Source organism: Crinia signifera, chromosome 8 (genome assembly GCF_055691185.1).
Source record: "Crinia signifera chromosome 8, ASM5569118v1, whole genome shotgun sequence".
NCBI lineage: Eukaryota > Metazoa > Chordata > Amphibia > Anura > Myobatrachidae > Crinia > Crinia signifera.
The window spans coordinates 23,466,598-23,487,591 of record NC_139224.1 but is presented as its reverse complement, the minus strand read 5'-3'; the positions used below and the strand labels follow the sequence as shown (position 1 = coordinate 23,487,591).

General features: G+C 43.1%; 1 long non-coding RNA gene across 1 annotated transcript in view; it reads right to left on the bottom strand.

Annotated features, from left to right (window-relative positions):
* LOC146026956 (uncharacterized) overlaps positions 1 to 15,696 on the bottom strand; it is a 67,334-nt gene extending 51,638 nt beyond the window's left edge. Inside the window, exons 1-2 of the long non-coding RNA XR_014454592.1 lie at positions 15,535 to 15,696; positions 15,233 to 15,308 (exon numbers count right to left, since the gene is read on the bottom strand). This is a non-coding gene — a long non-coding RNA (uncharacterized LOC146026956). The remainder of the gene's footprint in view (positions 1 to 15,232; positions 15,309 to 15,534) is intronic.
* Positions 15,697 to 20,994: the final 5,298 nt, after the last annotated feature.

Here is a 20,994-nt window from a genome sequence, read left to right as displayed (position 1 = left end):
AAAATAATATAATATCAAGTTGCAAGTCTCTTTAGGGCAAATGCAATTAACTTTGAATAATATGATCAAACTGAAGGCTGAAAAAAGCATTTTTTTTTACCAATCGCAGACGGAATTATATATGCCCTCTTTTGAATCGGGCTCGTGTTAGGTGGCGTACATTAAAATATTGTTTTTTAAATGGTTGGCACTCTGGAGCACAGAATGCAATTAAAAATATGCATACACAATTGTCATCTGTATTTTAGCGATGATATTAGTTTTAATATTCGTGGCTACATGATCTAATCAAAAATACAGTCGGTCAAGTTGGGAGGCATTTGTCGCAGTCGATATGCTTGCACTTTTGGGATTTAAAATTACTATGAAGGATGCGGGTTACAGGTTGAAGAGGAGAAGTTATTATTGAAACACAGTCTCAATCTCTAGTCTTTAATGGGTAATTCAAATTGTTCATTTAGAAAATGACTTCACTATTTATTAATTCTCCAATGTTTCGCTCTGCTTTAAATCTGTGCTCTTTAATAATCCTGATTTAACAAATTATTTTATTTCCACAATGCTAAAATTAGAAATTAAAGAAAAAAATGGAAAAAAAATATAAAGATGCTTCTGGCAATGGTGTTCTTGAAAAAAGAATGAGTTTATTTCTCGATTCCTGTTGAGAGTTTTTAATATTCAGAAAAGCATGCGTATAACGACCCTAATTTTTAATTGCGACCTCCACTAAAGAGGCAACAGTTTTATGAGTGTAATTGAGATAATGTAAGAAGAAGCGAAAAACACATAACCATTTATTTTAAATGTAGCAGAGTGTAAAATTAAAATATACATTCATTTACAATGATAAGTGTGAAAGATTGTATAGCAAATGAAACATAATACAAAATACGCGTCTACATTCTTTTTGGGCTAATTTTAACCAAATTTTTAGCAGAAAATGTGAAACAAATCCTATGTAATGTTAGTATTTTTAGTAATTATTATTTTTATTAATTACGATTTTTCTACTAGTAAATTTTATTATTATTATTATTATTATTATTATTATTACATATCCATAAATATTGTTTATTTATTTATAAATACAAAGTTCTGAAGTCCTGTGCATTGATTTTAAAAAGTGCAAATTCAGAACTTCATATAAAGAGGAAGTGCCAATTTATTTGCGTAACTCTTGATGCTAAATTAAGGTCAAAAGTCTTCAGACTTACAGTATTTTGGAAGTCTGGAATCTCCTTGAGCTTTACCCATGTACTAAACCTTCAAGTACATAGGAGTAAGCAGGGCTGGCAACAGAAATCTTGGGACTCGGTACACTAACATCTCCCCACCAACCCCACCCCCCTTGAGCAGTGGATTTTTATTACATACTTATGGGCAAAACAATTATTACAAAGAAAACAGGTAATATTAACAATGCAATGTAATAGGGAATAGAATGTGAGGGCGCAGCACTTTGCGTTGGGCGGTTTGTTGCCGTCACTAAATTCATTGGTATGGGTAGCCGAACTGATGACCAGGTCCAGGTGGAGTAAGTTCCTTACCAGAATTCCAGGCAGGCAGGTGGGTGGCTGGCCATTCTGCTCCTTTATAACCCATTGCTAGGCACTGCACTGATGCACAATGCTTATAGCCTCTGAGCTACTCAGAACCTTAGGGTCCCTCACAATGTTGGGACCGGTTATGGGTGGCCCCCTTTGACCTCCTTGTTGTAGGCCCTAGGAGGATGTAAGGGAGCCAGTAGGACCACATCACCTTCTCTAGATCTCAGAAAGAAACCCAAGAGACGCTTTATAGTATTTCAATCATGGACACAGCAAATTATAACCCCAGCTGTTTATTCAGCAAAACTCATCTGAAACATTATTGGATTGCCAATTTTGAGACCAGGAAGGTATTTTGCCAACTGATAAGTGTCACTTTTGAGGTTTTGTTTTACGGGCCTCTTGGTAAACACGATTGCAAATAACGATCCCTTAAACTTAATGAAATTGTGTGTTTTTTTCAACTATGTAACTACTTTTTTTAAAATAGAATACTTAACATTTCCCTGCCTGAATATGTGTTAATTTATTTTTATAGTGAACACATATTCCCCAGCACTTTACAGAGTTTATTTGTTACCCACGCATACACACTAGGGACAACTTTTTAGATTGTGGGTGGAAACCAGAGTACCCAGAGTAAACACACTCAAGCACAGGGAGAATATAAAAACTCAATACAGGGCCATGGTGCTAACCATTAAATCCAGGGCCAGCTCTACCATTAAGTAGCTTCAGGCAGCTGATTAGGGCACCAACGGGTCTACCTATCCCAAAACAAAGGAAATCTACTGTGTGAGAAAGTCAAACTTGTTGTACTTAATGCAGGTGGCCGCTGTGGGGCGTCTAAGATGTCACCTTCACATTTTCACTTGCAGGACCAGAAAGCGCGTATTGGTGGCAGTGTAGATCTGGTTGCGGGGGCAGTCAGTAGGTTTAAGTTTTGCTTAAGCTCCCTAGACAAATCAAGTTATGATGATGGATAGTGGGTAGTGGGGGTATGAAAAGGTCGGAGGACGCGTACCGCCGCCCCTCGCGGGCTCGCTGCACTCACCACGCTTCGGGTTGGCGTTGATAGTGGGGGTGGCGTGGGGGGTGCATTTAACATTGTAAGCACCCATTAGGGTGCTTATACAATTAAAAATCTTATAGGGGGGCCAATTAACATTGAAAGCACCCATTAGTGTGCTTATACAATTTAAAATCGTATCTCATCTCATCTCATTGTATGCCATTGTATGCCATATACAATGGTATACAATTTTAAATTGTATAAGATGCCATAAGATGGAAATCGTGGGCGCCGTGCTAATACACAAGTACCATGTAAACTACTGTATAGCGCGAGTTGGAATACTGGGGATACATATATATATATATTTGTGTGTGTATATATATATATATATATATATATATATATATATAAATTATATACAATTGGTCTATCTATAATACTTTAACTGACCTGGCATACACTGGGTCACCTAAGTGTCCATCTCCGTGCTTTGCTCCACCCCTCTGGAAACCCCCTTCTGAAAATCCTGCGTTTGTCCCTGAAGTTCAGACATACAGATGTAGCCGTGCTCATAGTTGCCAGACTGCCTCAATTGTGCTTGTTTGTCATGACTTTGCAAAGCTGCAAACAGGCACTGAAAACTCATCTATTCATCAAAGCGTACCCTTCCGCTGCATAACCTATTCCTGAGGCTGGTCCTCCGACTCCCTGCCTTATGCCTTGACCACCTCTGCCTGCTTCCATCCCGCTATCAAGCCATCTCCCACCTGCTTACACCTCATGTAATCTGCCTGTCTCCCCATCCTGCTAGATTGTAAGCTCTTCAGAGCAGGGCCCTCTTCCCTCCTGTTGTCAAAGCTCTTCTCTTCACATGTCACTCACAGCTCTCCCATACTCAAACACTCAGCGACCATCTTCGCCCACATACTCATCTCCATCTTGGCCACCAGCCCCTAGTAGTACATTAATCAAGTCCTCACTACTTACATTTAAACTTTAATGTGTATTGAACTGTGGCGCTCTGTTTACCTGTAGTCTATTTTTGTTATTTATTTACTGTAATACTAAGTTTTGTCTCCCTGTACTGTTCCTTTGTACGGCGCTGCGAAACACTTGTGGCGCCTTATAAATTAAAAAAATTAATTTATAATAATAATAATGCCAAATATGCACCCGCGATGCAGAATTGCAGTGCGGTGTCATAGCCGCTCAATGCATTTCCATGAGGCACGGGAGCAAATTAGATGCACTTGCACGTTGACACAATCCCGCCAATCACCACAGGAGTCACACGTGGCGAATGGCGTCGCAACGATGAGCATGGATCATTTCTGAATATTTCCATTTCTTGATTTGGGTGCCGGACGGCTCACCGACAGTCTGGATTCCGACAGTCATTACTCCGACGTCGGAATCCCGACTGCTCCTTCGTGGGGGTCCATAGAGGGAGAATAAAATAGGTGGCGAGCGCAGCGAGCCCGCAAGGGGCTTCATTGCGCTCCGCCCACTGTGCAGTCGGGATTCCGACATCGGGCTACTGACTGTCGGAATTCCGACTGTCGGTGTATTATACTACATCCCTTGATTCTATATGAACTAATTGTTTTTTGGTGTAATCAAAAAAATAAATGTAAAAAAAAATAAAATACAATATTATTGATGATATTCATCACATTTTGATGTTATTTAGAATCTTCACTATCTTCAAGGACGGGGAGTATAACGTGCTGTATAAGAGGTGTTTGCCCGCGCTTAGAATATTTATATTATAACATTATACTGTATATACATGAAAACACTTTTCTTATTACAACGGCAGCTGTTTTAAATATTGTGTAAATATACAATATGAGCAAATAAAAAAACTAAAACACATTCATATTAGGCTGTGGCGGTGAAATATTTATAAGCAGCGAGACGATGTGCTGAGTGTTCAGTAATAAATGTCCTGCTGTACATAGGAACCAAAACATTATGCATCTTGTCCATACATGATTTTTATTTACAGGTCAGCCGAAAGCTCCGTCTACACTCTATATTAGATGACTGCAAAGGCATATCTTATACTACATCAAAATATTAAAGGGATATTATGAAAATATTTGCTTTGAATAATGTCTGGATTTGACTCATGAAGTATTAAAGAATATCCAGGCACAGGGCACGGTTCAAAAAATCAGAGAAAGTGATCTAGACACTGGATAGACCGTGCGGTCTTAACAAATGTTTTTGTTTATTCAAAGATGTTCTGTTATGTTTACAGAGAAACACTGTTTTTTTTAAGTCTTTACAGTGGGAACTGGTGGCAGTGTGGGGTTGGGGGGACAGTAGATTGAAGTTTTGCCTAGGGTGTCGAAAAGCTTTGTGTACTGTACATTAAAAGAATTCCACAATAAATAACCCCCCTGCAAATACAACCAAAAGAATGCCCTTGGCTTATTTTCTGTTTGTGAATCTGTGGTGAACCCAAAGTAGATGTAGAGCAGGGGTGGCCAAACCGCTCCTTGTGATCTACCAAAGGTTCACGTTTTCCGAATCACCTAGCCGGTGCACAGCTATAGTCAGTGGCGGAACTACAGTGGGTGCAGGGGATGCAGCTGCTATGGGGCCCGGCGGCTTGGGGGGGCCCCAAGGGACAGCAAGCAATCCCCTGCACAGTTTTGTATTTTTTTACAATTGATATTATCACACCGAGCGGGAGCCGGTGTATCGCGCTGGGCTGGACCAGGAGTAACGCACCGAGCAGGGGGGAGGTGAGCCGGAGTAGTATGGACGGGTGTAGCCAGTGTAGCGCGCCGGAGGCAGAGTAGTGTGCCGGGCATACATAGTAGCATGATGGACTGGGGTTGCCGGAGTAGCGCGCCGGGCGGGGAGTTTGTGCCGCACGGGTTTGTAAACTGGACAGTGGAGATAGTGTGTTACCGCGACTGACAGAGCCCATGAAGCATGCTTGATATTGGAACTTGGCCTGCTTCCTGACAGTGCTGCTTGTCAGACCCAGCAGCACCTGCTTCTTGGAGAGGAAGAAAGAAAGACTGTCCAGAAGTCCAGAGTGACTGAGGTGTGTAAGTGATGGAGTCTTGCAGCTGCTGTCTGTGGCTACTTTTCTATTGAAGAGCAGCATATACTAATGTTAAAATACGTTTAAGATGATTTGTTTACAGATTATTTGAAACCTAAACAGAAGTACATAAAGTAGCCATGTGAATGTTTCCTGCAACAGCACGGCATACTGCGTCGGGCTATGGTGATTCGCAGTGGCGGATTTAGGGGGGGGGGGGGGGCACCCGGGCACGTGCCCCCCCTGTCATTTCATTTTGTAGCTGAGGCCCAGAGCATTCTAACGAGCCCAGCCCCGTGTCTCTAGCCCCCCGGGAACCGGAGATATCGCCTGGCAAAGCTGTAACGTTTTTTTTCCCCATAGGATAATATGGGACCCGTCAATTCCGACCCCCACCTGGTTCCGACGGCTGCCAATTGCCGCCCTGGCATCACAGAAGCTTGTGGTTAATCTCATTCAATTCCAAATCGCTGGGCCTTCAATATGATAAGCTGGTCCATATCGGTCAATCGGTTCCAGAGATATTGCATGTAAACCGATATTTTTATTTTTTAAATGTAATTTCATGGCTGTTCATGTTTTTTGAGGGCAGATTACTCTGGAACCAAATGTTCCAGTTTCACTGGACCAAAATCATTCAAAGCCCACTCAAAAGTTCTTCAGTATGATACTTGTCTCATGTAAATGGGTCAGTTGGTTCCGAAGATATAGCCGGTTAAATGAATAACTGGTTAAAGGGGGGAGGGGTGGTTTTCTCTCCCCCTCACACCAGAAAATGCAGGGACTAGGCTGGTGTGAAAGGGGTATTATTTCAAATAGCCGGGACCTGCAGTGCTCTGAATACAGCCAGGCTCTGCCACTGTCAGTGGCTATCACTTCTGCCTGGCGGCGGCTGTCCCCCATTTACCACGATCATGTATTCCCCCTTGGCAATGAGCATGTAGTCCCATGTGGCAACGAGCATGGAACCTCTGGCAATGAGCATGGAACCCTTGGCAATGAGCATGTAGATAAGCAGCACTTATGTAGCATAATTTTTAATAGGCATTATGGTGTTTTGCATAATACATAATGGACATAATGGCGTGTAACTTAACGTGTAATGGACATTATGGTGTAAATGTGCCTTTGGTGGACAATGTCCACCAAAGGCGCATTTACACCATAATGTCCATTTCATGTTAAGTTACACATATTGTGAATTTTGGCTTAATCTGTGTGGCATTATGTGAATTCTGGCTCAATCCATGTGGCATTATGTGAATTTTGGCTCAATCCATGTGGCATTATGTGAATTTTGTCTCAATCCGTGTGGCATTATGTGAATTTTGTCTCAATCCGTGTGGCATTATGTGAATTTTGGCTCAATCCATGTGGCATTATGTGAATTTTGGCTCAATCCATGTGGCATTATGTGAATTTTGGCTCAATCCGTGTGGCATTATGTGAATTTTGGCTCAATCCATTTGGCATTATGTGAATTTTGGCTCAATCCGTGTGGCATTATATGAATTTTGACACAATCCATGTGGCATTATGTGAATTTTGACACAATCCATGTGGCATTATGTGAATTTTGGCTCAATCCGTGTTATTATGTAAATTTTGGCTCAATCCATGTGGCATTATGTGAATTTTGACACAATCCATGTGGCATTATGTGAATTTTGGCTCATTCCATTTGGCATCATGTGTAAGGGGCAAGTATAATGGGGTCTAGTATTTTGTTGTATAATGTGTAGAAGTTGTATATGGTGTTGTACACTACACTCAAGGACACACCCCCTAGTGAGTGGCCACACCCCCTTTTTCAGAGCGCGCCTTTGGCTCGCGCACAACCATGTCCTTCACTTTTGTCGCCATGGTAGGCCTGCGTACTTTAAATGCCAGGGCCTATTTTTAATCCCATTCCCACCCTCTCTCTGCCCCTCTCTTAGCATGTACACTGGCACCACTAACACTGCCCCTCCCCCACCTAAACCCTCTTTTGTCATGGTGCCCCCCCTGTCATTTTATCCTGGATCCGCCCCTGGTGATTCGTACCCGGTGATCGCTCCGTTAGGTTTAATGGCACAATCACCGGCACATCACATGGCACAACCCCCCCCCGCTGCCCTATTTTTAGGGAGTGCAGGGGGGGGCCCTTTCAAAATGTTGCTATGGGGCCTGCAAAAGTCTAGTTACGCCTCTGCCTGTAGTCATTACTAACTGTCACATTTTCAAACCTGCTGCATTCATTCCTACTATAGATCCACAGGTGGCCTGAGACACATGACCTGTTGGTAGATCTTGAGGACAGGTTTTGCCACCCCTGAAGTAGAGTATGCATTGCACATGGCTCATTCATCTAGATGGCTGCCAGGCAGCAGATCCAAAGATTATGTCACTTAAAAGTCACCCACAATATGGCCGCTGGAAATTAGTATTACAGTCCAGTAGGACTCTCCAGAACTTTGAATGTGGTCATTTTTACAGTAGCAGCAGCATTGGGTGGCTGTCATCCTGCATGAGAACATCAGGGCATCAGCTGACCTAAAGTATGACCCTTGTATGACCTGCTATGAACTGTCCTTTTACAGGCTGTGCTGAAAAAATAAGTTAGGAGCTGATTGGTTCTTACTTACTTCTAAAAGTGAAAAGGGATGATGTTGCTCATAACAACCAATCAAATTCTATAATTTCTCTATTGCATCCTAGAAAAAGTGATAGAGAGAATATGATTGGTTGGTGTGGGCAAAAGCATTTAATTTAATATTTTCTATATTAAGGTACCAATTATTATTACTTTGTTGATGGGCCAAAATAATAAATCTATCTACATGGTTGCAAAGTATTAATAAACAATTCTCAAAAATTATATTTCAATTACGTGGACAATGTAACATTTAAAAACTACAGTAAGAGTCCAATAGAAATGATTAATTAACGAAACAGTATTTTTAAGTTAATTGTAGCCACTTTAGTAAATGAATGATGGAAGTTCTCACGATATTGCACACTTGTACCTTGCATGCAGCAGTATCATTCTTGTACATTTCATGATTATCTCATACACACAGACAGTACAGCTGTCCTCCACTTCCATCAAAAATATCTGCACACTGTCAAAGAAACATATCCTTCCATCACAGGAAGCCCCAAATCACTATCGCTGCCGTTCTACTTCAAGGATAAGATTAATAAGACTGTCAAGATCCAACATGAACTACAGTAGTGTTTTTTTCCCCGAGCAACAAGTTGCTCAACTTCTTTCTCGTACCCCTTGATAACTTCTCTTAATTTCATGCTACTAAATGTCAACTTCCTATAACATCAGTAATCTCGTGCTCTCTTCACTAGTCTACGTGCTTCATTAATCATTATTGCTCTAAAAACAGTGGTGGCCAAACCAGTCCTCAAGATCTACTGACAGCCCACGTTTTTCCAGACCTTATGTACAGGTGTAAGCCATTACCAACTGTCACATTTTCAAACATGTGCCGCATTCATTCCTAATGGACATTCTACAGATCCCTATGTAGTCTGTAATACAGATAAAGGGGCAGATGTATTAAGCCTTAACAAGAGATAATATCAAGGGTGATAAAGAGAGATAAACGTCCGGCCAATCACCTGCTAACTGCCACGTCACAGGCTGTGTTTGAAAAAAGTCAGTAAGGAGCTGATTGGCTGGACGTTTATCTCTCTTTATCACCCTTGATTTTTTCTCTTGTTAAGGCTTAATACATCTGCCCCAGTGTGTCTGCAAATCAGCTTCTAATGGTCATGTTTCCACACAGCTTATAATGTGACAGTTAGGGGCTGGTGGGCTGGTAGTGGTACTTTATCTCCGTTGACTTGATCATCTTCCAAGATGTAAAAAATAGACCTCATCCAGTCCTAAAACCGAGGGTCATATCTAATTTCTGGTTTTACTGGATATCTCCGCCGCATTTCACATTGTTGGATACTCACCATTGAAATACGGTGTTACTGGATTGCAGGGCACTTTATTATTCTTGACCTCTCATCCTACTTTTCAGATTGGTTCTCCAATGTTTGTTACACTGGATCCACCTGCAGCGTATTGAGTTCATTGGAGCAGCATACTGTAAGATGCCTGGCCCTCTCCTCTTCTCTATTGATAAAACTCCTCTTGGAAAACGACTAAGCTCCTCACAATGGCCCTTATTCTGATCGGTGCGGATATTCCCGCTTGCGTACGGGCCGCCGATGTTTATCGTCTGCGCATGTGCAGAGGTCACTCTGCGCATGTGCAGGCGATTTCGCCGCATGGATTCTTTATACGCCGCACAGGGGGCGTAGAGGGGCGTGAGGGGCTACTTAGCCTCATGACCCTATGCATACGCCCCGCGTTTCATGGGCGTTCCCATGCAAACGCGGGGCGTATGCATGGTAATGAGGCCGTGACGCGTGGGTACGGGGCGGGCATCTGACATCGCCGGATGTCAGCTGCCCGCCCCCATACAAGATTTCACACGGACAAGTGTCCGTGTGGTCTTGTGTTGCGGGACCTGGTGGAGCGTGCGGCCCTGCATTCGATGTTCAGCGACCATCGAATGCAGGGGCTGCTCCCACCATGGAGGAGGCGTATCCCCGTCCACATTCATGCGGACCGCCACATATCCGCGTACGGACGGAGGTGGCGATCCGTATGGAAGGCGGGGATTCGCCAAGACGGACATCACCGCATATTTCTGATCGGGCCGCACCGATCAGAATAAGGGCCTATGACTTTGTCTATGCAGATAATCCACAAAGGACCTTCCCCCTTTGTCTCTCTCTCTCTTTCTACTTGTAAGAAGCAATAGCTGAACATGTAGTTTTCCTCTACCTAACCAGACTATTACCCCTACAGTCTTAACAAAATTAAGCTACTTAAGCTAATGTCATTTTTTTTGCAAAATATTCTGTTGCGGTTCTCTGTATAAAAAACAAAAACTTGTACAATCATGCAAAAATCTGTAATATAACTGCAACAACACACAGTGCAAGTCTTTCTCCTTAAATAATAATAATACAGTGCCCCTTCTTTACCCCTCTATTGTGCCCACAATCTGCAGTCTCACCCATACTGGTTTACTGCTCCCATTCCTGTTCCGGGACTTTGTTCATACACTGCTGTGGGACTGGATCAAAAACTATTTTTCCATTGCAATCTGGCTGGGCCAACTTGTACACTCTGTGGCACATAAACTCATGAACCAAACTCCGATTTTCCTATAGACTGTGAGCTTAAAGCCAGTTCCTGCTACAACGTTGTCATTTACTTCCCACTTGATTATAGTGTGTTACTTTACAATTGTAAAGGGCTACTGAGAATGCCACTTTTCTGAGCTGGCATAGTCATATGTGATATGACCACAGGTGTGGTATGGCGGGCCGACAATTGGGATACCGAGGGTCAGTATCCAGACATCGGAATCTCGACTGCCGGTGCTCCAACAGTGGGGCAAGCACAAAGAAGCCCCTTGCGGGCTCGCCGCAGGTTCTGTTCTCCCTCTATAGGGGCCATGGACCCCACAAGGGAGAATATCCCCTGTAAGTCTGGTTCCCTCCTGTCGGGCATTTAAACAGTCAGGATTCTGATGTCGGAGTACTTACTGTTGGAATCCCGACTGTCGGGCAGTCATCCGGCACCCATGACATCAGTAGCGCACGCAGGGGGGGGGTTCTGAGTACCCAGAACCCCCCCCCAGGAGTCTCCTCTTTCTAGGGGTACAAGAATTTTGAAAATCGGCTCTTGGGAACCGGAGATATCTGACTTCAAAGCAGTGGTCCCCATCCAAGCCTGTTAATCGCTCTTCCCAGTCAGATATTTCAGGTTCTGTCTGACTTAGAGTTTTTCTGAGGGTATATTCCAAAAGCTGGGACTCTCCCCCTTTGAGGGACACTAGTAGCTTGTCTCTACCAGAACCAGAGATATCAGCCTTCCAGCAGCTGGTTACTGCTCCAGCTCCATGCACCTGGTATGTAGTTTTATATACTCATTGGCAGATTGCTCTGCCTCCTGAACTCTGATCCCCTAGTCCCCAGTACCATTTGGTAGGTGGGATTCTCTAGTTTTTAATTCCATTACAATCTAAGAAATCTATTTTTGGGAACTGGAGACATCTTCAGTCAAGCAAGCTGTCCTCCCCCCAGAAAATTATGAATAATAAGCCCACTCCACTATACACCCCTCCTCTGCATATTTAACATCCTGTATAACCCTGGAAGTTATGTATCAGGGCCCCTTCATTCAGCCCAATGCCCCCTTCTCCCACCATCTGTGCAGTAAAGGGGTAATTAGTGGAAATTACTGATCCAGGCCCTACATGCTGAGCGGTTGATATAATACCCCCTACCACCCGTGGGACATCAAAGCTTCCCCCACCCCTACAACTGGTAGGGGCCCCAATAAATTTCTATGCCCAGGGGTCTCACTGCTGTTAAAGTCCCTGTATGAATATATGTATGTATATATATATATATATATATATATATATATATAATATATATAATAATAATAATTATTATTATTATTATTATTATTATTATTATTTATATACATTTGGTCTATCTATAATACTTTAACTGACCCGGCATATACTGGGTCACCTAAGTGTCCATCTCCGTGCTTTGCTCCGCCCCTCTGGAAACCCCCTTCTGAAAATCCTGCGTTTGCCCCTGCATGACCACAGCCTGGTGTCCGTTACCTGGATTGGTTGTATCACATGCTACCCCACTGTATCATCCTCTGTAAGGAGGAAATCCACTTTGCACAAAGCAGAACAAACTTCCTCCTGCCCTGACCGTCAACATGACTTCCGAATCCCTTACATGCAGCATTTCGGTGTGCATGGGCCATAACAAAATACACTAGGAGGTGACTATCGTTCTCTTCCCCAGCACTTTTACTGATCTCTATGTCTGCAGTGATCCGCTATAGCAGGAGGAACTGAGGATCCGTCTCACAGGGATCTTTTACCAGTAGGGGGCAGCGGTGATAATGCTGGGGATTATTTTGCAACTGGGGGACTATTTCTACTTTGGGAAAGGAGATATTTCACAATAGGAGGCCTATGGACACAAGGGGTGGGGGTGGGGGATCTCATGAAAATGTGCGATTTTCGAAAAATGGCCGAAAATGGCAGTTTTTGCGAGAAAAAAATCGCAAAAAAAAAAAATGGACCCTATTAAATTTCGCCCAAAGACTTTTGTTAGATTTGGTAAAGTTTCACCGTACCATTGGTGCATTATTCACCAATAAGAGATCCAGCATTTTACTGGGTTTATTGCAACCGCTACCTTATGTCACCTTGGCTTAACCCTGGAACCAGGGGTGGATTTAAACCTACCATGTTTCCCCGATAATAAGATCTGCCCCGATAATAAGACCTACCCTTCCTTCTGAACGGTCCAAAATAAGCCCTAACCGTAAATAAGACCTACAGTAGCTAAATCCCCATTTTGCCCGGTCCCTGTGCTACACTACAATGCAATGAATCCTACATGTGCTGTTTCTGTGTGTGTATATATATATATATATATATATATATATATATACTGTATAAATATGTTTGTTTTGTGGCACACTGTTTGCAGTGCCATAAAGGGTACACAAAACATCCTGGACCTGTCACTACACCATCGACTGTCCCTTTAAAAAAAAGCCTTCCCACCTGGTTATCTCAGTAGGGGCGGATTCACCACCATTATTTTTACTAAAATATTGCGAAAAAGAATGCGTTCACATTAGTTTAGTTTCACTTAAATGTATCAAAGGCATTTTAGGGCAGTAAGCGGCCACGTTCTTCCTACTCTGACAGAGTCGGGTCGCCGGTTCCTGCGATCAGCCATGTGTGTCTAATAGACCACAAGCTGACCCCCATCTAAAATAAAGAAAAAAGTTTTTGTTTCTCCTTACAGGTAGTTACGACCTTATTGCGTGTCTTTTTTAGGCTACAGGGATGTTGCACATAAACACTTATGAAGTATTAAGAGAGTGGGCCAAATGTATTGCCGTCCAACTCCGATGGCCTTGCGAGATACCGAGCATAATCAGAGTTTTTTTTTATATAGGGGCAGTCATGGTTTTTGCCTTGTAACTGACTGCCCCTTAAAAATAAACTCAGAACTCGACCAGCATCCAACATGGTCACCAGTCTCGCACCTCAATACATCTGGCCCAGTATGTTATACTTCACTCAATTATTATATTATGTACAAGTAGGGTAGTGGGACATTACCATTTACTATAAACACTTTCAAGCCCATACTGACTTTTTCTGTGCCATCGGAAGATTAAACCAAAATAACTCATCTCTATTAAACACTCTACTAGAAGACATACAGAAATTCTCAAATATAAGTAATGTTCATTCTACACTGTATTCACTATACACTGTCAACATAAACAATTGCCCAATAATGTGAACACGTAAGATATTACTATGCCGATTGCCTGTTTGCTAAATTGACTTAATCTCCACTTGTGTTTCGAACATAAAACTAAATGCAGCAAATACAGCAATATAAATAGGATAAACCACATCAGCATCTCTTTTCCCAAACTCATAAATAAAAAATAACTCTGTACATCGTGCATCTACAATCTTAAATCTAAACGCTACTAACAGCTTTACTAAATTATAGGCAACAATCGAGCAAATTACTTTAGATTGATTCACATCCAGGACGGTAAACACAACATAAATTACACGTGAAGAAAAAGAGAAAAACATTTTTTCCCCTTTGACTTTGTGGGTTTTTTTTTATATCATTAATGGTTTTAAAAATTAAAATCCAAATGCAATTTTTTTTGTCTGGGAACAAGACGTTTACTTATATCTTACTGCTACTACTTCTACTACTACTATATATTAATAGCACAGGTTGAGTATCCCTTATCCAAAATGCTCGGGACCAGAAGCATTTTATGTCCCCAGTAGTGCCAGTTACATCTTATGTCCCCAGTAGTGCCAGTTACATATTATGTCCCCAGTAGTGACAGTTACATATCATGTCCCAGTAGTGCCAGTTACATATCATGTCCCCAGTAGTGTCAGTTACATATCATGTCCCCAGTAGTGCCAGTAACAGATGTCCCCAGTAGTGGCAGTTACATATCATGTCCCCAGTAGTGCCAGTTACAGATGTTTCCAGTAGTGCCAGTTACAGATGTCCCTATAGTGCCAGCTACATATCATGTTCCCAGTAGTGCCAGTTACAGATCATGTCCCCAGTAGTGCCAGTTACAGATGTCCCCAGTAGTGCCAGTTACAGATGTCCCCAGTAGTGCCAGCTACATATCATGTTCCCAGTAGTGCCAGTTACAGATCATGTCCCCAGTAGTGACAGTTACATATCATGTCCCCAGTAGTGCCAGTTACAGATGTCCCCAGTAGTGCCAGTTACAGATCATGTCCCCAATAGTGGTTTTAGCAAAAAAAGTACATTCTATGGTTTTTGGAATAATTTGAATAACGAATATTTGGATAAGGGATACTCAACCTGTAATAGTATAACAATAATAATAATAATAATAATAATAATAATAATAATAATAATAATAATAATAATCATCTCATTAATTACAGACAAAACCTTAAAAAATATATTACTTACCTTCTTTCAACCAAGAGATGGTTTCCTGGTCATTTTCGAAGATGACTTTACTTTTCTTGGTCTTGGCTTCTGACATCTGCAGAAAGTTAAGTCAAATTAATTATTATTTCCAACTTAACATAGACATTTTCCTCCCATTACAAGCCAAGACTATGCTGGATCCAAACACAGTTCCTAATTCCCTGCCTAACATTAACCCAATATCGGTGTAGCTGCTTTCCCAGTTAGGTAACTGCAGTGAAACTATTTTATGCGACTTATATATATATTTTTAAATTCAAATAAAATAGACATAAGTTCACCTGCTCTCTGTGCGGACGCTCTTGTTGTGTGTTGTTGTCTAGGTTCTCTCATACTGACAGCAGTGAATTGATCAGCAGTGCACTCACTATACAGTGCCAGAGTTGTCTTAATGCCAGCATATTCTAACTTACTGCCGAGGGGATTTTGCAGACAGCATTAGATGAGATATTTAAAATCAACTCAGCACTTGCAGAGCTTCCTAAGCATAAAAAACAATAACACATATTAACTGCTTCAGTAACACGCGGGAATAGACTGGGTAGAAATACCTGTGTATTACACGAGTTACATTGTGACACTCTGAATCTTTTATGTACATACAGTGCAGTCATCGTGAGCAATGATGTCATCATTGTAGATTGGTTGACATCACTACTCTACAATGATGTCATCATTGTAGAGTAGTGATGTCAACAAATCACTATTTTTCCTTTGCATACTATAAAGAATACCCAGGGCTGCCGAGGCATCCAGTGGGCCCCGTGATTATGTGAGGGCCGGGTCAACGTTTGGGACATGGCCGCGATCCACTTGCATATTCACCATTCTCATGTACTTGACGTCTTGTCCACTTTACCTTGGGGCCCTTACAGTCCACATTTTGTCTTGTCTTCTAACCATGTTCTTTTATGTTATTTCACCATACTGATGTACTTTACATCTTGTTCCCTAATTCTTGTACCACTGCCTCCAGAGCTTTGGTTTGGATACCTGTTGCCAGACATGGCTTTAGCCCGATTCTGATTATCGCTTGCCCCCCCCCCCCCCCCCTTCTATTTGTATACCTTTTGCCAAATCCAGGCTTGATATGATTAATCCCAGAGATTATTGGATAGCTACCTCTGATTTCTAGACTGTATCTCACCCTCAAGCATCTGGTGTCTACACCAAACACCTCTACCAATGGAGTGGTCACCTTGAAGCCACCTGAGCAGACGAGAAACATAATCGCTTTAGTTTGCTCTCTTCCTGCTACCATATTACTTTGTCACATTGCCACTGGGACTCGAGCATGATTCAGTGACGGACGCAGTGCTGCTGATTGCACAGTGGGGCAATTACATGATACTGTATATGAACAAAAAGTCCTGAAGGCCCCTACATTGCATATGTTCCCCTGACTTTAAGACTCTATATCCTGTTACATATAAGATCGTTGGCATTAGGCATGGTGAGGAAAAACCCTGAGCTGGGAGGTGCCCTGAAGTAAATGCAAAAGAAATCCTTCTCATATGTTATGGGAGTGTTGTGGTTGTGTCAGTAAATATGGCGGCATTCCCAGACACACAACCACAGATGACATAATTAGCAGAAGCTGAGAAGAAGACACAGCAACTGCCATAGGCCGGTGCAATAGTCAATGGCTAGTGTATAACCACCTGCAGATACCACCTATGGCCAATGCAAGTGGACATCTCATTGTTTACACATTTTGGCCCTTATTCTGGTCCATTCACACCTGCTGCTTCTTCTTTCTGCTAGCCGGGTGGAAGGGAAGCGGGAGCTGGGAGCCAGCTTGAAGGCTCATGGGAGGTGCTGTGCCCATGCGCACCAGCCCTCCCACGGCCATTTTGGATTTGGGCAAAGTGCCGCAGCCGCTGCCCACGGCCCAGACAGCCCAGGGGGAAGTGTGGCCGGCACGTTTTTAGTGAGTTTTGGGCAGGCCCACCGGGAAATGGCCCGGTTTCCCGGCAGGCCAATCCGCCCCTGCTTTCAGTACAGTTTATGTTTGAGGACAGCATGGAGGTGATGCACCAGGCTGTACAATTATACTCAGCTTGTTGATAGTGGCAGCTGGGCCACCCCCATTCCTGTTCACAATGTTACAGAATTAGCATGTAGACACACTTTATATAGGGGACGCAGCTTATTCCTATGCACAAATACACACAAGCGCTTTTGACTCCTCCTCTTCTGTTCCCCCACTGTGTGCTCAGTTCCTAAGGACCACTTCCCCTCCTTCTTCCAAAATTAATTAGCTGTCTGCATTTTCCACAGCCCTGTCAGTGTGCTTAGTATGTCACTACCACATACCAATTATGGCCGATCCCGTGTACAAACAGGTACGAATGGGATCGGCTGTAATTGGACCAGAATACAAACTGAGAATACGGCTAATTTACTAAACTGCCGTATTCTCAGGATTCATTTTATTTTCCCATGGTGAAGTGATTGGTATTTGGCTTCCGAGTTTCCCTGGCAGCCTAATGCAAACAAGAATGAAGCATCGCCCGAGTATACCCAGCCCAAGGCCAGTCCTGGTTTCTGGAATACTGGGGAAAAATTAAATGAGGTATTAAAGAAACCAGCACCTGGCTCTTGGCTCAGTCCTGGTTGCAAAAATATGGATGACAAAAAAATGGGGGTCCCCTTTATTTTTATAACCAGCTCAGGACTCCAAAAGCCAGCGGTTCAATGCCACATCCAGGGGAAACTATTTATATTAGTTCTCCCGGCCAAAACACGACACCTGGGACGGCTCCCTGGGAGAGTTGAGACCCACCCAATAAATTGGACCCCTAGTCCGGTCTGAAGCTCAGGGCTGTCCTTAGCAAATAAAGAGTTAAACAACAATGTAAAAATAAAGATACTGGGTTCTGTAATAGAACTACAAGGACCAGCAAGCCACCCCCGCATGATAGGACTTGGAGAACCACAGTTCGCAATGCTTCGGGCACGGTGCCTTGCTACGCTTGGCACACTATTTTGTTCTCCCACCATGCCCTAGTAGTGGATAGTAGGGCATAAAATACAGTCTGTCGGCACGTGTCGGCTCAAAAACAACATGTCAACCTTGCCCATGTCGACCTAATGCTTGCGTCGACCTAATGACCTGTCAATCTAGACCCATGTCGACATAAACCCATGTTGACCTTGTTGCCTGTCGACCTAGTGGTGTCGACTCAATGCTTGTCGACCTAGTAGGTGTAGACATAGTGACCTTATCCCATTTACTGTAGTACACTCTTTACACATCCATACTCATCGTCTCGATCCCATAGGTTCGGTCCACTTCTCCAGTAGAAATCCTAAGGGTACCTGTGAAAAAGTATACTCATCACTCCTCTGGGGTAGATTGTGTCCTCTTCAGTCCATTTAGGCATCCAGGGGGTAAAAATAAGAAACCACAAAAATCATGATCCATGCAAACTGTAGGAAGTCCATGTATACACATAGGCTTCCTTCCTGACTTCTGTCACTGCAGGACCCGGGAGCCAATCAGGGAGCGCTACAGCAGCAGCACTCCCTTGATTGGCTAAGCTTTGCTGACCTGTCAGTCAAGCAGAGCTCTCTTTCTATTTAAAATGTGGAGGGATTCCACCAGAGCTAGAAATGCCTTGATGGTGTACCTTGGCAATTTTGAAATCTTGCTTGGTGTGCCGCGAGTTGAAAAAAGAACTGCACAACCACCTCATTTATTTTCATCCTACATTGTTGGAGATGAATCCACACTAACCTGACACTGAATTCTCAACCGTTCTGATTTTGGTGGAACAATCCTTTTTGGACACTGTACTGCTGTTCCATCCATGAGGCACAATGTCCCTTGGGTGGGAAAAGTTGAGAACCTACTCGCCTGCATAGTAGAGTAGCGATAAATAAATACTTTGCTTCCATTCAGAAATGGCCAGAAGGCTCCTGAAAAGTGGGTGCCACTCCTGGAAACGATCCAGCTGCGATGATGCAATCACAATTAACCACACCCCTTCCCATTATTTTAATGGCCCCTGCATATGTATTTTACTACTCTGTACTCTGTGTTCCAGGCTGATGCTGCTACTGTTTGTTTGTTTTTTTACTTAAAACGCTTGCAGGACCCCTCCCCTGATGCACTTTAGTACTGAGTGCGATGTCATTGCATGTGCTTACGCTGGGCCAACAGCCCGCGGTGTCATGCCACAGCCGGGGGACACTTTTTTACGTAAGGTCCCCCGGCCGAAACATGAGCAGCATGGCTGGAGGAGTGGGGACCCCCTCAATAAAGAGGTCCCCCCCCCCAGGCTTCACCCATCCAGGGCTGAAGCCCAGGGCTGTCACCGGCGTCGTGGCCAGTGGACGCCGGCCTGATAGGGTTAAATCACACATTCCTAACATTGCTTTATGCAGATGAACTACAAGTGCCAGCAGACCTCCCCCGCATGCTGGGACTTGGAGAACCACAAGTCCCAACATGCGGGGCATTAATGGGCCCGCTGGGACTTGTAGTCCACCTGCAAAAAGAATGTTAAAATAAAACACACACACACACAGAAAAGTATAACTTTATTACACGCACAACCACACACCTCACTTTTACACCAACATACTTACCAATCCAGGATCCAGCGCTGGTGTCTGTGCTGCAGAGCCAGCTCACCTCGCACTGACAGCCTCTGTAGTGCTGTCCCAGATTATTTGTCCCCCGTATTTTTGGAACCAGGACCGGTCCAAGAGTCCGGTGCTGGTTTCAGAAATACGGGGGACCCCTACGCTTTTTGTCCCCCGTATTTTTGGAACCAGGTCCGACTCAATTCAACCGGGGCTGGTTACTGTATGCTCAGGAAGGGGGACCTCACGCCATTTAAAAAAAAAAAAAAAACATTTTTTTTACCATGCACAGATCTCAATGCTCTGTGCAGGGTTCTGGCCAATTCACCTGTCAGAACCTGGTCTGCATGTGTGGCGATTTTTAGACACATTTTCCCGAATTTGCATCTCATTAAATATGCAAATTGTATACTTTTCAATGGGAGAACATCTGGATGCGATTTCGCGAAATCGCAATTTTGCGTGTTTTTTACCATTTTTCGCATCTCATTAAATATGCGAATTCGGGAAAAAGTGCGATTTCGGACGTTCTTTGCCTAAAAATCGCAAAAATCTAATTTTCGTATCTCATTAAATGTCACCCTCTGCTTCTGACAGTTCACCATATTCTGTTCTAATGCATTGAGTAAACAATATAATAATGTGCTACCTGTTTTCCGCCCCATTGCGCTATGGAAAAATAAATTCCAGGAAAATAAACAGAATTTTCTGCTGATAGTGTACTGCGGATGATATCCCGCTTGTCGGTAAACGTTTTAATTAGAAAACAAGTGAAAAGCTTTTATAAAACTCAATGCAATGCCAACTGTCAGTCTAATTGAACAAGTATTTCTGTAACTGTACACAGAAGTGTTGTTTTGCAATGGTTCGAATTTTCCAGTAACATGCATTAACGGCAATGCAAGTGACAGTTTTCCACATTCCGTTCAAGAGAAGTTTTAGGTTCTTAACCCTCTAGTTTGGAGTACTGCTTGCGAAATGTGTTTTTCCTAGAATAGCAGCTGATTTTGAAACATTATTTACTAAAGTGGTGTGTGCCATTTTAAGGGCCTAATTCAGCTTGGATCACTTCTGTGATCCACAGCGCAGCTCCTGATGCGCTTGTGCAGGAAGACTCCTGTGATCACATAGCAATCGCATATTGACTGCAA